General features: G+C 39.8%; 1 non-coding gene across 1 annotated transcript; it reads left to right on the top strand.

Moving 5' to 3' along the window:
• The first annotated feature begins 1,051 nt into the window (after positions 1-1,051).
• On the top strand, positions 1,052-1,156 carry LOC111723101. Its single transcript, XR_002771720.1, has one exon. It is a non-coding gene; the product is annotated as a U6 spliceosomal RNA (small nuclear RNA).
• Positions 1,157-19,264: the final 18,108 nt, after the last annotated feature.

Raw genomic sequence — 19,264 nt, 5'->3', positions numbered from 1 at the left:
GTAATCTGATAATCCACCCAACATACACCTTTAAGCATAATCCTTTCAGTATAACCCGGTTTAACATAACTTAATGAAGAACATGTTGTCAGTTATTACTTTCTTTGATCTTATCTGATGAAGCCTGAGGCTACGGGGGAAAGAGATGATTTGAATGTCTGTTCTACTGGCCATGCCATTTGGAGGCAGTTACTTTGAATCTTTAAGCAAAGCATAGAGAAACTTCTTGGGCATATAGGAGTTTGTGTGCAAACCTCTGCTCACATGTAGGCCTTAAGTCGGGGGGTGGGGTTTGCTGGAGCCTTTTATAAGGAATTCTCAGGCTAGACTTCTCAAAAGCCTTTCATGAGCCCAAGTTTCATTTGTGCCTTTAGATACTTGTATGACATTACCATTCCCAGACCTGTCAGCAAGCGACCTTCGTCACTTACCACAGATCAGGAAAGGTTACTGATGGATATCTGGCCAGTTTTCCAAAGGGCTTTCTCATAGGCCTTATAAAGTCAACCTTAATTCCTTAACACAGTCTTGAAATGCTATTCCAGCCAAAGCCTTGGTCATATTAGGCCTGCAACTAACCTAGCCACATGGGATTCGGCCTCAGTTTCTTAAGTATGCCTGCGTAAAGTCTTTTCATTGCTCTCAAGCGGCTTTTTTGGCCAGAGGCATATAGGCGTTTTGCCTATAAAAGGCAACCCATAGAATGGGAGAAAATATTTGCAAACTGATATGGGATTAATATCCATTTATAGATAATGCCTGAAACTCAACAAGACAAACAATACAATTTAAAAATGAGCAAAAGACTTCAATAGGCATTTTTCCAAAGAAAATATACAAATAGCCAATAAGCACATGAGTTGCTCAGTATCACTCATTAGGGAAATACAAATCAAAACTATAATCAGATACTATCTCACACCCATCAGGATGGCTACTATTTAAAAAAAAAGAAAAGAAAAAGCTAGGCATGGTGGCTTACATCTGTAATCCTAGAACTTTAGGAGGTAGAGGTGGTAGAATCACTTAAGACCAGGAATTTAACCTGTGTGTGCTCGCTCGGCAGCACATATACTAAAGTTGGAACGATACAGAGAAGATTAGCATGGGCCCTGTGCAAGGATACACGCAAATTTGTGAAGCGTTCCATATTTTTAATAAATTGTGGTACAGGTACACCATGAAATACTATGCAGCCCTAAAGAAGGATGGAGCCTTTACCTCCTCCATGTATATATGGATGGAATTGGAAAATGTTCTTCTTAGCAAAGTATCTCAAGAATGGAAGAAAAAGTATCCAATGTACACAGCCCTTTGAAACTAATTCATAGCTTTTATAGGAATGTCATAACTTAATTATAGCCTTAGAATATGGGAATAGGGTGGGAGGGGGAGGTGAGGGGGTGGATGGGGGGAGGGAGGGTGATTGGTGGGGTCACATCTATGGTTTATCTTACAAGGGTACAAGTGAATCTTTCTAAAAGCAGAGTATGAACGTTTTAACTCAATAAGAAAATGACATGAAGGTTATGTTAACCAGTTTGATGAGAGTATTTCAAAATGTATATGAAAACAGCACACTGTACCCCATGATTGCATTAATGTACATAGTTATGCTATAAGAAATAAAAAAAACTAACCTGTGCAATAATGTAACTATTCTCTCTATAAAAAATTATAAAATTAGCCAGTCATAGAGCTGGGCACGGTGGCTCACTCCTGTAATCCACCGAAGAGGATGGGAGGCTGAGGCAGGAGGCCTAGGCAGGAGGATCCCTTGGGCTTAGGAGTTGGAGACCAACCTGAGAAAGAGGAAGACCCTATTTCAACTAAAAATAGAAAAAAATAGCCAGGCATTATGGCAGGTGCCTATAGTTCCAGCTACTTGGGAAGGTGAAGCAGGAAGAAGGAAGATCACTTGAGCTCGGGAGTTTGAGGTTGTTGTGAGCTAAATGGATGCCACAGCACTCTAGCCAGGGCAACAGAGTGAGACACTGTCTCAAAAAACAAAACAAAACAAAAAGAATCCAGGTATGGTGGTGTGCACTTGTAGTCTCAGCTACTCGGGAAGCTAAAACAAGAGTTTTGAGGTTGGCTCAGTGCCTGTGGCTCAAGCGGCTAAGGCGCCAGCCACGTACACCTAAGGTGACGGGTTCGAATCCCCAGCCCGGGCCCGCCAAACAACAATGATGGCTGCAACCAAAAAAAAAAAAAATGGCCAGGCGTTGAGGTGGGTGCCTGTAGTCCCAGCTACTTGGGAGGCTGAGGCGGGAGACTCACTTGAGCCCAGGAGTTGGAGGTTGCTGTGAGCATGATGCCATGGCACTCTACCCAGGGGGATAGCTTGAGGCTCCGTCTCAAAAAAAAGAAAAAAAAGAGTTTTGAGGTTGCAGTGAGCTAGATGAAACCATTGCATTCTTGCATTCTAGGCTGGGCAACAGAGCAAGGCCCTGTCTCAAAAAGGAAAAAAAAAATTTTGGTAGGGATATGAAGAAATTGGAAACTTTGTGCATTGTTGCTGGAAATGAAAATGGTATGGCCACTGTAGAAAACAGTATGGCAGCTCCTCAAAAAATTTAAGATAGAATTATCACATGATCTAGCAATTCCACATTTGAGTATATACTCAAAAGAATGGAAAACAGCGTCTTAAAGGGATATTTGCACACTCATGTTCATAATAGCATTATTCACAATGGCTAAAATGTGGAAGCAACCCAAGTGTCCATCCACAGATGAATGGATAAGCAAAATGTGATATATAAATACAATGAAATACTGTTCAACCTAACAAAGGAAGGAAATTCTCACCTACGTTACAACATCTGTGAACCTTGAGGACATTGTGCTAAGCAATATAAACCTGTCAGAAAAAGGTAAATATTGTATGATTCCACTTATCTGAGGTGCCTCGAGTAATCAAAATTATAGAGACAGATAGAATGGTGGTTGCCAGGAGCCAGGGCAAGGGAGAACTGGGGAGTTACTGATTAATGGGTATAGTTTCAGATTTATAGAAGATGCAAAGAGTTCTCAAGATAGATGGTGGTAATGACTGCACAGCATCATGAATGTACAATACTGAATACCACTGAACTGTACACTTAAAAATGGTCAAAATGGCTCAGTGCCTGTGGCTTAAGCAGCTGAGGCACCAGCCACATACACCTGAGCTGGCAGGTTCGAATCCAGCCTGGGCCACCAAACAACAATAACAACAATGACGGCTGCAACCAAAAAATAGCCAGGCATTGTGATGGGCGCCTGTAATCCCAGCTACTAGGGAGGCAGAGGCAGGAGAATCTCTTGAGCCCAGGAGTTGGAGGTTGCTGTGAGCTGTGATGCCATAGCACTCTACCCAGGGTGACAGCTTGAGGCTCTTTCTCAAAAAAAAATAAAAATGGTCAAAATGTAAATTTTATGTTATGTGTATTTTAACATAATAAAAAGTAATGGAGGAAAAAACATGCTTAATATCTTTAGTCATCAAGGGAATGCAAATTAAAGCCATAATGGATTCCTTCTATCTCACACACACTCCAAGGGGCTAAAAATCAAAGTCTAGCAGCCTAAATTTTAGTGAAGATGTGAAGCTGCTGGAACTTATACTTTCCCAATATGAGCATATAGTGCTCTGGAAAACTGCCTGGCAATTTCTTTATAGTTGTACCTTCATCTACATCATTCATGACCCATCAATTTCACTTCCTTACCCCAGAGAAATGAAAATGCAAGTTCATAAGAAAATGTATACAAAGAATGTTTACCACAACCTTATTCATAATAACTCAGACCTGTAAACAACCTAAATATATATCAACAGGGATACAAATTTAAAAATTATTATATATGTATACAATGGAATACAACTCAGCAATAAAATGGAATAAACTGCTGACAACATAGATAAGTCTCACAAATATTTGGGGGGGGGGCTTAAGACAGAGTCTCACTTAGTCACCCTGGGTAGAGTGCCATGGCATTATAGTTCACAGCAACCTCAAACTTTTGGGCTTAAGAGATCCTCTTGCCTCAGCCTCCCAGGTAGGTAGGACTACAAGCACCTGCCACAATGCCTTGATGTTTTTTTTATGACAGGGTCTTTTAATTAGGCTGGTCTCAAACTCCTGAACTAAGCAATCCACCCACCTTGGCCTCCCAGAGTGCTGAGATTACAGACCAGAGTCACCACGCCCAGCCCCTCACAAATATTTTCATAAACAGAAGAAGCCAGGCACAACATAGTACATACTGAATGGCTCTATTTATATGAAATCAAGAAAGGCAATACTAATCTGGTTTTAGAAAACCCAAAATACTTATAGGAGACAATGATAGGAAGGAATCCCAGGGAACTTTCTAAGTGATGAAAAGGTCCTATATTTTGTTCCAGGTGGTAATTATACAGGATACATACACAATTGTCAAAACTCATCGAATCAGATATCTAAGATATGTCTATTTTATTCAATGTTAATTATACCACAATAAGATATTTTAAAGCGTGGATAGAAATTATAACTTTCCATTCACTGAAGTACTAATGTTTGCTAGGAAGGTCTCTCCCTTCCTAATATCAAGATACCCAAGAAGTCTGGACTAGTAATCAGAAAGTTGGTTGGTGCACCCAGTTTCAGAACAAAGAGAAGGTCCTGAGGTATAAATCCAAACTTCAGAAAAACTTACTGAGCTCTCTGACAACAACAAATGGGCCAGTCTACTATGGCAGGTAAATGAAATAATTGCTGTGAAATTAAAGGCTTAAATGTTCTGAAGCTAACAAAATTTGTATTACAGGTAAGTGGAATAATGGGATCTTTAGGAACTCAAATAAGGAAATGGTTTTAGAAGTTTACATTTTAAATGAGAAAAAGTGAGGGAATTTGGAGTATTTGGGCAAGAAATAGAATGTTTTAGGATATAGGAATTCTTTAAAAGCAGGCATTCCAGTATTGCTTTTCATTTAATACTTTGTTGCCAGAGCCATAAATAATGTAAGAGGAATAAGCTTGTGTTTCAGAATGTCTCAAGGAAAAAAAAGTTATATGTCATATGGCTCAGTGGTAGACAAAACTATTTTTGTCCTAAAATTTCACATACCTTCCCCTTTCCTCTTGTCTCCTCCTTTCCTGTTTCTCTTTCATCATTCTACTTATCTTTTCCCTCCTGCTTTCTTTCATCCTCTTTCTTTTTTCTCTTTTTTTTTTCTTCCTCTTGACCAGATTTCTCAGCCTTATTTTGATAATTGACCCCCAAAGGAGCCATTTTAGAGAATTTTGCCTAATTGCTTTCCTCCCCTTCAACCCCATGAAATTTTAAGCCACAGGTATACTATATGTCTGTCTGTGTGCTGTGGCTGTTTAGAGGGCCACAAACCATTGTAATAGCTAAGTTTTTTGCAGCCTCCCCCACCAGTTAATTTGCAATCCATCAACAAATGTATGAAATGAATATTTACTGAATTAAAGTGAAAAATGATCTCTGCTACAAACTCACGGAACAACAATTAAAATTCTTCAATCTTTTTTAGGCAATGCCATCTACTAGTGATTATGTCACAATACCTCCACATTCAAAGAATGTCTTCCTAAGACTGTATCCATGTGACTTGATGGAAACTTGGAAAGCACCTGATTGTGGAAGTCAAGTCCAAAGGTGAGTTACTAATACAGGTGACTAATTTTATCTATCATACACTGATTTTTTTCTACACTTTCAGAAAGTGATTATTTCCTGAATTTTTCTCTAAATTCTGAGGCCATTATATGGCCTCTTATATATTTATTACTCACTTATAACTATGATTATGTTCTGAACAGTTCCCAATATAAGCATTTTAGGAATCAGTGAAAGTGTCATTAGTTGCCTCAAGATTAGGGGGACAGTGCTACCAGTATTTGTGGGCGAGGCCAGGTATGCTAGACATCCTGCAATACAGGGGACTTTGGTCAGCTCCGGTCCTTGTAGAATCAGACACATCAAGACAGAAAAAGATATTTAAGAGCTAAATTAAAAGAAATGGCAGTTAAAAGGGAAAGGAAACAGCAAGCAGGGAAAGCCTTCAGACTATGATGCAGATATATTATCCTTTGTCACCCAACTAGAGTGCAGTGATGTCATCATAGTTCACTATACCCCCAAACTTCTGGGCTCAAGTGATCCTCCTGCCTTAGCCTCCCAAATAGTTGGGATGATAGTCATGAGCCACTGTACCCAGCTAATCACGATGCAGATTTGATACCCATGTCAATGTTATGAGAAGAGGAAGGAGGATTAGATAGGCACAGCTGTAAGAAAGTCTTAGGCAAAGACAGAGCACTTGAGTGGTCCCACAGGAACAACGTAACATACATAAATAAGAACATCTACTGAGACATGCTAAGGTGACTATTTTGATGTTTTCCCTTTATCTCTTCTTTTTTTAAAAACCAGGTTTAAGTTGGATATGGAATAAGAAGTTTTGGGACGTGAAGCTTGGGAGTCAAGACCAGCATGGAAAACAAGATGAGTTAACTTTCCAGGCTGCATAAGTATTCACATTTCTGATTGAGTTGCAGCTGGTTTCTTCTTTTGACCTCAAAAGCCGTTTAGAAACTTTGGAGTAACTTCATAGCTTCTTTTAAATTTTGCTTTTGGTTGTCAGGAGGGATAACACTGGAACTTAACAAAAGTGGCTTTACTTGGGCTACAGTATCAATAATCTTATCACAGATCCACCCCTGTGGTTTCTCGTTCAGACTCTGAGGGTCTCTCTTCATTGTTGACTTCATTTGCATTCATGGTTTTAGCATCACAGCTAAGCATATTTTTAGTTGATGGTCTGGAACTCTTTGCCTGAGTTAAAAATGTTCCTAACATTTTTTATTAGAGAACATTCATATCACCATTAACTCATGCTTTATTAGTTTCTTTATATACTTGGCCAGCAGCTGCTTCTCAATAGGCCAGCTTCGGAGGCTTTCTTTTTGGCATTACTTTTTATTTTGCACCTTGATTTTTGGAGGCGAACCAATGCCATTTTTAATTGCTGCTGGAGATACTCTGTCGAAGGATTCCTTTTTGGTTCTTTCATCTTCGTCATCTGCTTCATCTTCTTCATAAATATCATTTCCTGATATTTCTGTAACTTCATAAGCATTTGCATCTATATTTCTTGTCTTCTTCATAACTTCTTTAATCCTATTTTTCCTTTCTAGTCTTTCCAGCAGGTTCTCTCTTAAGCCTCCCATGTTCTGGGAGTGGCTCCTCTCTAATTTCCTCTGGTTCTCTTTTTGAGGGAAAACTTAGACAAAGGGAATAATTGAGACAAACTACACCCCCCCCATCTCAGTTGGTCTCAGGGCTGCAACTGCTACTCATCTTCCTCTTCCACTACACATTTGAAATTTCGCTTTTCTTCAGCTATCATTTCCACAGGTCTTAGTGGTGGGTGTGACCCAAATACTCATCCCTGATGAGAAATGTTTATGCATTGGTAATTATGCCCATCTCACTCTGGGATTGCTGCACATGTCCTTCCACAGTCATAATTAAGCATCAGGAGGCTCCCAAGTGGATTGCCTAGGGTCCGCATATTTTCCTTGCTCATTGTATAAGAGCAGCCCTTCCTCTTTCTGTTGATCTAGGTTAGTTACCCCTACCAAGATGGGGACTTCTCTTCTTGCCCGCCTGTGCCTGGACAGAAAGAAGCCAAAATGCTCATACAGTAGCCAAAACTTATAGTTCAGTGGAATCCTTGTGTTCCCTGGCAAAAATGCACCCACTTTGGAGATCAGAACTTCTAAATCTTCAAAGCCCAGAGTTGTGAGAATAGAAGCACAAAGTTCCCAGTGAGTCATTAGAACTTATATTAAGTGGAGCTATTTCTGCTTCCTTCGTTGTTTTTTTTTTTTTTTTCCTTTGGGCCCATGTGTGCTTCTTGTTGGGAACGGTGCCTTTAGTGTATTTAGTGTATTTACTGCATCCTGAAGGATGGCACTGCACCCTTACAGAATATTGCCTCTAAACTGGCACTCCGGCTGCACCTTCAGAAGATTGCCCAGTGCCGTTATGTGGTACAACCAGTAGATCCCTTGGTCATGTGCTCACATCCATATTACCTTTACTATGAAATAGGTCTCCTATTTGGATACTAAGTTGAGTTGGATCCCGCACCCATGGATTAGGCCTTCTTTAAGACCCTGGATGGTGATATGGGCTGATGCTCTGTTGGCAAGACCCATTGCCAAAATACGTATTTACCCCTGTGAGGGTGAAACTGAAATGCCAGCCACTCCAGAATGGAAAGGGCCCAGTGTTACTGACTTGCCACCAAATGGCTGGTTTAGTCTCCTCAAGTAATAGTGCCATATCAGGAACTTGGAGTTGGTCTCTGTTGCAAAAGTTCAGAGACAAGTAACCAGATTGGCCTTGGTAAATGGAAATTCATGCTGTTGACTCTGTCTGCAAACAAGGCTGTTGTGCCAGTTCTGGAGTGGGCTATGACAGAGCATGGCTAATGTCAATTGGTAGAACATTTTTGTCTACTGAGTTGTTCAGTTTCTCTTCCATGGTGGATGCTTCCTGGTCACCACGAACATGTGATACAGAAATCCTCCACTTTTATGCTCACTCTTGTATGTCCACCTACCACCTCCTCTCCAGCATCCTCTTCTGCCGTCTTCAGTCTTTTCCTTCAGGATCCTGCACACCTGGTCGAGCAATCACCACTGCCCAGGAATCTATAAATTTACACACAGGTCACTTTCCATCTATACAAAGTGAATGACTGTATACACTGCTAGAAGCTTTGCCCAGTAGGAAGACTTTCCCTCTCCACTACCTTTTAGGGCCACTGTTAAATGTGGCTGTGAAGAATAGCCATCTACTTTCAGTTTCTACCCAAATACCAAACCAGCCAATTCAGAAGTCAACCTTGAGCTTTTTTCTCTTCCCTCAGGTGACTATGCATGACCCCCTCTATGGCCAGTGCAGCCTAAGGAGTGGGTGCTGGTACAACCATGGTAGATGATGTGGGTGCCAGGCAACTAGCTCATGCAGTTTACTCATGCCCTCTGGTCCTATTGGGGTCTGATTCTGAATGCATTGTTTCTATATTCTGATAATACTCTTCTGGGCCATCAACTTTATGACAAAATATATCCAATAGGATTCAGTTCATGTTGGTCACTTCTGGACACAGGGTAATTTGGTACCCCACAATCAAGCTTTCTGCCTCTACTAGGGCCCAGTACACACAATTGCTATGTCTTGAAAGGAATAAAATCTATTGCAGAAGGCATAGTCTTGCCCCAGGACCCAAGGCCTACATGGTGATCTTTGCTATAAACTCCACACTAAGTGCCACAGAGCCCTTTGCTTCTCCAGGCTGTACGCACAGCAGGCAACCTTCCATATCACCTAGGACATGGACCAGAGCAGTCCTCCAGGTGTGTGATTCATTGCTTCCAGAACCCAAGAAGACCCAGTAGGCATTGTATGCAGAAATTTGTCTTTTACTCCAGAGAAGATGTCTCCACAAACCACTGACTACAGGACCTTGAAAAAACTTTACAAAAGTGGAAGATTCTCGAATCTTCTTGGGATTTCTGTCTTACCCACTGGATGTGTGTGTCATATCAAGGCCTCTAACATAAAAGCCATCTTGTTCATCCTGCTCAGTTATCATATTATTGATAAATCAATGAGATGTTCTGTAGGAGGTCCAGGTAGTTCTTATCTATTCAGAATGTATTATATTAGATGGTGGAAAGATTAACATAGTCCTTGAACAAAACTGGCAATAAATATTGTCGCCTCCAAAATGAATGTGAACTGTTTTATATCCTCGTTCTAATTGGAATATGAAAGAATATATTCTCCAAATCAGTGTCCATAATTCATAAGTGCCTAAGATCTTATTAACCTCCCCTATCAATGATACCATAGCTTCAGATGAGATCACCACTACTTGGTTAAGCTTGCTATGATAGCCTATATTCACTCTATAGGGTCCACTATTGCCCTTGGGACACCATCATTTTTTATTTTTTATATTTGCTTGGGTGGGGGACAATTTCAAAGAATTTCAGTTGATCTTACTCATTATGATAGCTCTTATCTAAGAGTTCTAGGACTTAAACTGCCAAGGATGTTTATTATAATTATATACTCAGGGACCAGCAGGTGGGTCTACAGACCCAGTGAATTCACTGTGAGCTGGACTTTAGTTAGGACTCTATCACCACTCTCATAAACCTCCCCTCACAGGAGGGCCATGATGATATTTGGGTCTCCAGTTATCAAAGTCAACTCAGTTCCTAGTTCCAAAGAATCTTAAAATGATTGGGTGTACCCCCTTTTCCCCAGAGTAATGCCTACCTGAAGTAAATGTGCTTAGTCCTTTTAGGGAATGACAGGATCATTATACACTTGCTACAATAGTCCAGAGTCTTCCTAGGAACCTAGATCTGAAAATTCGCTCACATTCTGGAATTAAGCAACAGACTGTGACATTTTATTGAGATGACTGTCCTTAGCTTCCTGCCCCTCCATTCTTGCCACCTTCTGATTGTAGATATTAAGCAGCACTCTTAATTTATGCCTATTTTGCCCCTAAAGTGGAGCAACCAACTTGTCCTAGTTTTGTGTAAACTCCAAGAGAGGCCTCTGGTTCTCACGCTTTAGCTTTAACTGTTTGTAAGCAGCCCTCAGTTCCTCTCTGCAGACCATCAATACAATTTTGTGATAACCAGCCAAATCTATTGTCCTTGTAAACACTGCTCTTCTGGGTACTTACTTTCAAAAGCCCAAATCATTATAAAGGCAAAGCTCCACTGGGATTTTTTCCCCAGGCCACCTAGCATAAAAGCTACCTCTTGTTCATAGCGCTCAGTCATCATATTATTGATATATCAATGAGATGTTCTACAGGAGGTCCAGACAGTCCCTAACTATTCACAATATATTACATTAGAGAGTAGAAGGATTAATATAGTCCTTGAACAAAAAAGTTTAATTTTCAGCAACTGCGCCTCACTGTCAAATACTGTCTGTGCCTCACTTCCATTCAGATTGGGCTCGTCCCTGCCAGTTGACTGGTGAGTGACAGACTCCCTAAACCGTCTTACCTTTTGCTGTCTGAGGTTACTCCCTATAGTAGCTGTCAGATTGAGTCTTCCATAAAGCAGACATCAAAACAAAACTGGATTTTGAAGTGATTTGTTGGAGAAAATACCAGTGAACAATAAAGAGGAGAGAGCAAAGCAGTAGGAGGAAGAGCCTCCGGACTGACACCCACAAATGAAGAAAGGAAAGAACAGGTAGGAAGAGCCTCAGACTGCAGTGCGGCTCTGTGAAGGAGGCCTGTGGGGAGTCTCCAGAATAAAGGTGGTCTCTTAGAGGAGTCCCTAGTTGGGCAGGAATGTTCTGTCTTCACCATACTCAGTCATTGGCTGAGAACAACCCAGGAAAAGTGTGTCCTCAACATGAATTCTACAGTGAATCTTGAAAGTATCGCGGTAAGAGGCTGTCCAAGCTCACCACATGTTCTCTCTTGTAGGGAGAGCTGAACAGTACACTCACTCCCATAGCTGCCATAATGACGTCCTCACAAAATAATCTCTCTGCCTTATGAATTTCATATTTCCAGACAGACCCTCAAAAAAAAAAAAAAAAAACTTTACCACTGTTTGGAATTATCTGTGTTTAAAAATCCAATCTCTTTTAAGTTAAACAAAACCTATTTTGTACAGGTTTGCCATCAACTGAATTTTTCAGAAATGCAAATACCATGTAAGTTAAGAGAAAATTGTAGTTTGTGTTATTCGAACTTTACCAGTTGTTTTGCCATTTTGAAAAATGACATACAGGGCAGCAACATGGCCTGATAGTTGGACCACCAGTACAGAATGCTGGTGTCTATATCTGTACCCTGACATTTGAATCTCCAGTGGTGTGCCTGGATCTGTACTCATGCCTGTCTCATACATGTATAAAAATAGGCCTCCTTAACCCTTATTTCAAAATGGAAATATACCAACAATATTTCCTTTGAATATTTGTTTTCTTTAAAATCCAACCTCTATAATTTTAAGCATGTGGAATTCTCAGACATTATTGGCAGAACTACAAACCTATACAATTTCTATAGGGGGAATCTGGCAATAGCTAGCAAAATTATAAGTTCATTTATCTTTGAGCCAAAATGCTACTTTTAGGAATCCATCCTAGAAAGAAAGCATTTGTGACAAAAATATTCAATTGTGAATATGCAAATATATTAATTATGGCAATACTTATAACAGTATAAGACATATTTCAGTCCAAACATCAGTAGAGGATCGGTTTGAATACATTATAATAATCCACATGGTAGGGTACTATGCAGCTGTGAAAAGGACTGAGTAATATCGTATAAATATTGTTATGGAATAATCCTAGGATATATTGTTAAGTAAAAAACATTAAAAACAAAGCTACAGAACAGTAGTATATAGCATATTCCACTTATATAAGAAAGGAAGGGAAAACAGAACTATGTTATTAATAAATATTAATAAGCATTCATAAAGTAATTGCTATATTTTTATTAATAATATTGATATTATTAACTTGAAAATATTTTATGTACATATGGATAAAGGAAATTAATGATTGTTACATATCATTAGGAACCAAGAATTTTGGTGTAAGAGGAAAGATATACAAATATAAAATCAAAGAATTAGAATTCCTGTAGTCTAAAATTTAAATTAGAATTATTAATGGTTCGAGATGTAATTTTCTCTTTAAAATATGTATTTCCTAGCTCTTTCCACTGAAAAGGACTAAACAGCCATCAGTCCTATAGCAATGAGTCCCACGACCACCTAGGTTATGGTCTCAAAAAACCATTTCCCAGTAAAAGGAACCAAAGCTCCTTTGAGAAATAGTTGATTCCAGGGTTGGTGTGGGAAATGTATAAGATGAACTTAAAATATCTTTTCATACCTGCAAATGAGGAAAGTATCAAACACTGTTAAGGTTGTGTCGGAAGAACTCAGGAGCCAACCTGAAGAAGTTCCAGTCCCTCTGGAAAAGATAAGGCAATGTAAGCATCATGCTGAACGATGACTAAAGTGAAATAAAATACCAAAGATATTCAAATCCATAGTGTATGGTGATATTCAAAAGTAAAAATTGGAGCTAGCATATAAATTCATTATTTGAAGTTGAGTTAATAAAGGAATTAAATTGAGCATTTACTCTGCCTTTTCTGAATAAACTATATTTCCTACTCAAATGCTTGAAAAGAGAAAGTCCTTTATATTTAGGTAATACATTCAGAGAAATGACAAAAATTAGAATATTGCCATTTTCTGTCTCAGTGAAAGAATGGACCTAAACCTTGATTACCAGTGGCTGCTAAGCCCATTAGCTAAAAAAGGGGTTATGGGAAACTTTTATATACGACAGATCATGCTTTCAACACTCGAACACACTAATCAACCTTAACAGAAAAAGAGAAACAGCCAGATAGTGATGTGCTTTCCGCTATGATAAAACAGGAAGGGCATCACTCCATCTGTGAAATATTCCTGCCAAAAAACAAACCTATAGATCTAACAGCCAGATAACAGTAAACACAGAGAAAAGAAGAACATGGCCAAATGACACACAGGAACACAATTAGCAAGATCCTGAATGTGGGAAGCTATGTGAGAAATGACCTAGTTTATTCAACAAATAAATGGCAGGAAAAAAAAATTTTTTATAGGGTGGCACCTGTGGCTCAGTGGGTAGGGCACCAGCCTCATATACTAAGGGTGGCAGGTTCAAACCTAGCCCCAGCCAGCTAAAACAGCAGTGGCAACTGTAAAAAAAATAGCCGGGCATTGTGGCAGGCACCTGTAGTCCTAGCTACTTGGGAGGCTAGGGCAAGAGAATCACTTAAGCCCAAGAGTTGGAGGTTGCTGTGAGCTGTGACGCCACCGCACTCTACTGAGGGCGACAGAGTAAGACTTTGTCTCAAAAAAAAAATTTTTTTTTTAAAGAATAAGTATAGACTAAGATTTAAGAGATATATCAACCTAATGCAATGTACAGACCCTATTTGAGCTGATTCAAGCAATCAACTACAAAAACATTTAAGAATATCTGAGAAAAAATTTATCTCTACATATTTGATGATATTAAGGAATTATAATAAAATACAGCATATAGCCACACACACCATGGAATACTACTTGGCCATGAAAGATAATGAAATGTCTTTTGCAGCAACTTGGAGAGAAGTGGAAGCCATTATCTTAGCTAACCTAGGAACAACAACAAAAAAAACTCATGTTCTCACTTTTGAGAGGGAGCAAAGCTGTGGGTATGCATGATTATACAGAGCAACTTCATGGAAATTAGAGTCTCAGAAGGGTAAGAGGAGGTAAAGGATGAAAAATTACTTATTGGGTACAATGTGCATTACTAAGGTGACTGGTACACTAAAAGCCTAGACTTTACCACATATAATTCATCTATGTAACAAAAAACAATTTATACCCCTGAGTCTATTAAAATATGTAAAAAGGAATTAAGTTAAACTTTTACTAGGTGATATATGAAGTAGTAGTTTGTAGCTACATATTTTATTCATTTATTTATTTATTTAGACTGAGTCTCACTCTGTTGCCCTTGGCTAGAGTGCCATGGCATTATAGTTCACAGCAACCTCAAATTCCTGGGCTCAAGTTATCCTCTTGCCTCAGCCTCCCGAGTATCTGGGACTACAGGTGCTCACCACAACACCCAGCTAGTTTTTCTAATTTTAGTAGAGCCGGGGTCTCAGTCTTGCTCAGGCTAGGGTCAAACTCCTGAGCTCAAGCAATCCACCTGCCTCGGCCTCCCAAAGTGATAGGAGTACAGGCATGAGTCCCCATGCCCAGCCTATTTATATATTTTAAAGTAATTATTTGTGGATAAACTAGTATGTAGGTACTATTTGGGATTTGCTTTAAAATAGTCTGAGAAGCTAGGGATGAGACTACAGAATATCTACGAATCAGCTGGAGAGCTTGTTAAAGCAGATTCCTGGGCCCTGCCGTAGAGATTCTGATTCAGTGGTCTGAAATAAAATCAATGTATTTACATTTCTAACAATCTTCCAGGTAACACTGATGCTGCTGGTCAAGGACCACATTTTAAGTGGCGTTGGTAAGAATGAAAAAGATTGGTTGTTGACAATTGTCAAAGCTGAGTACTGAGGAAACGTGGACTTCTATACGATACTCTCTAGTATATTTTTAAATAAAATCATATACCAACACCTGACAACTTTACTATGTCAGTCAATGTTGTTCCCAGATATGAAAACTTTGCCATATCTATTTTTATTATAAATTAATGTCGTTTTATTTATCCTTTATAATATACTTAGGGCATTGTGTTGGTATTTTAATTGATGTATGTAAATCATATTTAGATATGTAGATCATATTACATATGTATTTCATTTGAGGATAGCAAAAAGAGTGACAAAAATATTATAACAGGAATGTTGAGTTTGGTAAGGGTGAGAACTACTAACTCAAGACAACTGCAGAGACAGGATGGCCATGGAAAAAGCAAGCCCCGGTGGCTGAAGGGAGGCTGCAGTGGGATCACAGCAGAGACCTCACCAGACTTGCCAGGATCTCCACTTTCCTAAAGAAAAGGTGTAACTAAGTAGAAGTATTCTTTTTTTTTTTTTTTTTTTTTTGAGACAGAGCCTCAAGCTGTCCCCCTGGGTAGAGTGCCGTGGCATTACAGCTCACAGCAACCTCCAACTCCTGGGCTCAAGCGAGTCTCCTGCCTCCGCCTCCCAAGTAGCTGGGACCACAGGCGCCCGCCACAACGCCCGGCCATTTTTTGGTTGCAGCCGTCATTGTTGTTTGGCGGGTCCAGGCTGGGGATTCGAACCCGCCACCTTAGGTGTACGTGGCTGGCGCCCTAGCCGGTTGAGCTACAGGCGCCGAGCCAAGTAGAAGTATTCTTGAGTTCTGCTAGGACATTTTCTTGTTTACTACTTGGGCTTTCCTGAGTATTCAGAATGGAAAAATGATTCCAGAAACACATTAATTTTTCTCTACCCAGCAGCAGGCTGGTTATTAGCACTCTGAACTTGCCAGAGAGCTCCATTATCAATAGATAACTGTCCGGTACCAGACAAGAACATAGCTGAAACCTGTCTGAGAACAGTTGCCTAAGGCAGTGGCTGCACTTTGGAATCATTAAGAGAACTTTAAAAAATTCTGTCATTCTGGGTCATACCCTCCAAGATTCTGACTTCACTGATGAAGAATAAGTAGACACTGGAGATTGTAAGCTCCTCCAGTGATTCTAATCTGCAACCAGGACTCAGAATCATCGCTTTGAGGCTGAACTAGTGGTTCTCAGACTCATGGAATCAAAATCTCCTGGAGGGTTATAAAACACAGACCACTAGTCCTTGCCCCAGAATTTCCAATTTCATAGGTCTAGAGCAGGACCCAACAATTGATTATTCTTAACAAGTCCCTGCCTCAGTGATGCTGCTGCTGCCACTCTGGAGACCACACCTTGGGGACATAAAGGACTTCTGCTGGACACCCTAAGTACAATGGTTGTCTCAAGAAAAAGCCCTTGTGCATTTATCTGGTGTTCAACTAGTCATTTTCTTTTTAGAAGACCCTTTTCACTTCAAAGAACACTGGCAAATGGTAGGTATTCAGAGTTGTGTAATGGAGAGACATTGTCTCAGAAATAAAGTCAGTCAGTCACTTCACAGAAAACAACTGACAATATCTGTCGCCAGTGACAAAACCTGAGCTTTCAAGTGAAAACGGAAAATTTGGAAAACTTGTAACCCATGAGCTTGATGACACGGCAACATTGAAAGACTTTTGTGGGCTCGGCGCCTATAGCTCAACCGGCTAAGGCGCCAGCCACGTACACCTAAGGTGGCAGGTTCGAATCCCCAGCCTGGACCCGCCAAACAACAATGACGGTTGCAACCAAAAAATAGCCGGGCGTTGTGGCGGGCGCCTGTGGTCCCAGCTACTTGGGAGGCAGAGGCAGGAGACTCGCTTGAGCCCAGGAGTTGGAGGTTGCTGTGAGCTGTAATGCCATGGCAGTCTACCCAGGGGGACAGCTTGAGGCTCCGTCTCAAAAAAAAAAAAAAAGAAAGACTTTTGTGATAAGATTGGTAGTGAGAGCAATGAATGGGAGTTTTTGATATTGTATAATGCAATGTGTCAACATTTGGAGGACCTGCAAAACTCAGCCAACCAGTATGTTCCAAATGAATGTAATGTTACAACGTCGCACATGGGTGACAAAGCCATTCCAAGGGCAACATAGACAAATCGATTTTAATGTAGCACAAAGTAGTATGATTTGCAATCCCACATTGCAACTAACCCTTAAAAAACAGGCACTTGTGGAACTGTGGTGTAGTACAAAGCATACGCACAGTTATCTGAACAGGCCACTAAAATACTCCTCTCCTTCTCCAACTACTTACCTGTGTGGGGCCAAATTTTCTTCATGTACCTTAACCAAACAACATACCACAGCATGAGTGCAGAATTAAATATGAGAATCTACTAAACTTCTATTAAACCAAACATTAAAGAGATTTGAAAAAAAAAAAAGTGTCCCTCTTCTCAGTAATTTTTTTTTGCAATAGTTAATTTTTATAAAGTATTATTTAAGCTAATGTGTAGTAAACGCATTACTGTTATCTTAAAGTGGATTAACATTTTCTTAATTCTTAGTTCTAATTTCTAATACATTACTAGATATAGGTGATATAAACAGAAGCTCACTGAGGTCCTTGATAATTTTTAAATAATAAAAGAGCCGTGAGACCAAAAGGGCTGAGCACTGCTGCTCTATCTAGTGTTCCAACGTTGTTCTAGTTCCAGACTTCAGTGGTGGCTATAGGATGTTAGTTTTACTGTTATTTATTAAAATTTAAATACACATTTTATGTACTTTTGTGAATGCTGGGTTTCACAATGTTTTTCCAAAACTGCAATTAAAATCTTAGCATTCCAGGAGGCCGAGGCAGGTGGATTGCTTGAGCTTAGGAATTTGAGACCAGCCTGAGCAGGAGCAAGACCCCATCTCTACTAAAAATAGAAAAAAATGGCTGGGCATTGTGGCAGATGCCTGTAATTCAAGCTATCCAGGAGGCTTAGGCAAGAGGATCTCTTGAGCTCAAGAGTTTGAGGTTGCTGTGAGCTGTGATGATGCCATGGCACTCAACCTAGGGCAAGAGAAAGAGACTCTGTCTCAAAAACAAAAAACAAAAACAGAAACAAAAAAACTGTAATTAAGGAAATTGCTTCTCGGTGTAGCAGAAAGAGCAGGATTTTGGAAATAAAAGATTCATGAGACACAGATGTTGGCTACCAATTAAGAAAGGTTTTTCTGAGCTGGTCATGCATCCACAGAACCAGCAATTTGAGAGGCTGAGGCAGAGATCACTTGAGGTCAGGAATTTGAGGCTACAGTGAGCAAAAATCATGCCTCTGATTTTTCTAACCTGGGAGACAAGCAAGACCCCCCCCCTTTAAAAAGATAAAAATTAAAAAAGAAAGGTTCTCTGCATTTGAAAAAAAAATTCACGATTCAAGTTCTCTACCTGTGCTAACCTATTGGGTGGTATGGGGGCCATAGTTGTAATACCACCTTCTTCAAAGCATGAAAATGCTTTATAAACTGTAAAATAGCATGCAAACGTTGACCATTATTGGTATTGTAGGGTAGCAACATATATATCAGTTTAAAAGTTTCTCTCTCCCCATGGACCTGCTTATAACCTTTAGACAGACTTCAGAAAAGCCCTTAAACCATGGTTTTTCTCTTTTATTTATTTTTTTCTTTCAAAACGCTTGGAGTTAAATGTGTTGCACAGTGTTGATGGCATTGCTACATTATTGCACATTACCTTTGTGTTATATGTTACTCCTCCTCCAAAGAGTATTCAGTCTCTTATGTTCTTTAAACTGCCTCAACTCTTACGGGTCTTAATATTTGCTACCTCAAATATTTTGTAGAACTAGAAGAGGGTAGATTATATAGAAATAATACAGAACACTGATGGGATGGGAGAAAACGTGGCCCTTGCGTGTCTTCTTTCTAAAGGTCAGGAGGCGACATTTGTGGCAACCTCCTTCCCCTCCTCCCGCAGCACTTCACCCTCAGATAAATAAATAAAACAGAGGACTTTCATTTCCAGCCAGTTGTCATAGCAACTTTTGACTACCCAGTGAAGAAGGAATTCTCATATCTT

The sequence above is a fragment of the Otolemur garnettii genome, unplaced genomic scaffold, assembly GCF_000181295.1.
Source record: "Otolemur garnettii isolate 467f Iridium unplaced genomic scaffold, OtoGar3 scaffold00007, whole genome shotgun sequence".
NCBI lineage: Eukaryota > Metazoa > Chordata > Mammalia > Primates > Galagidae > Otolemur > Otolemur garnettii.
This window is presented reverse-complemented; position numbering and strand designations above follow the sequence as displayed.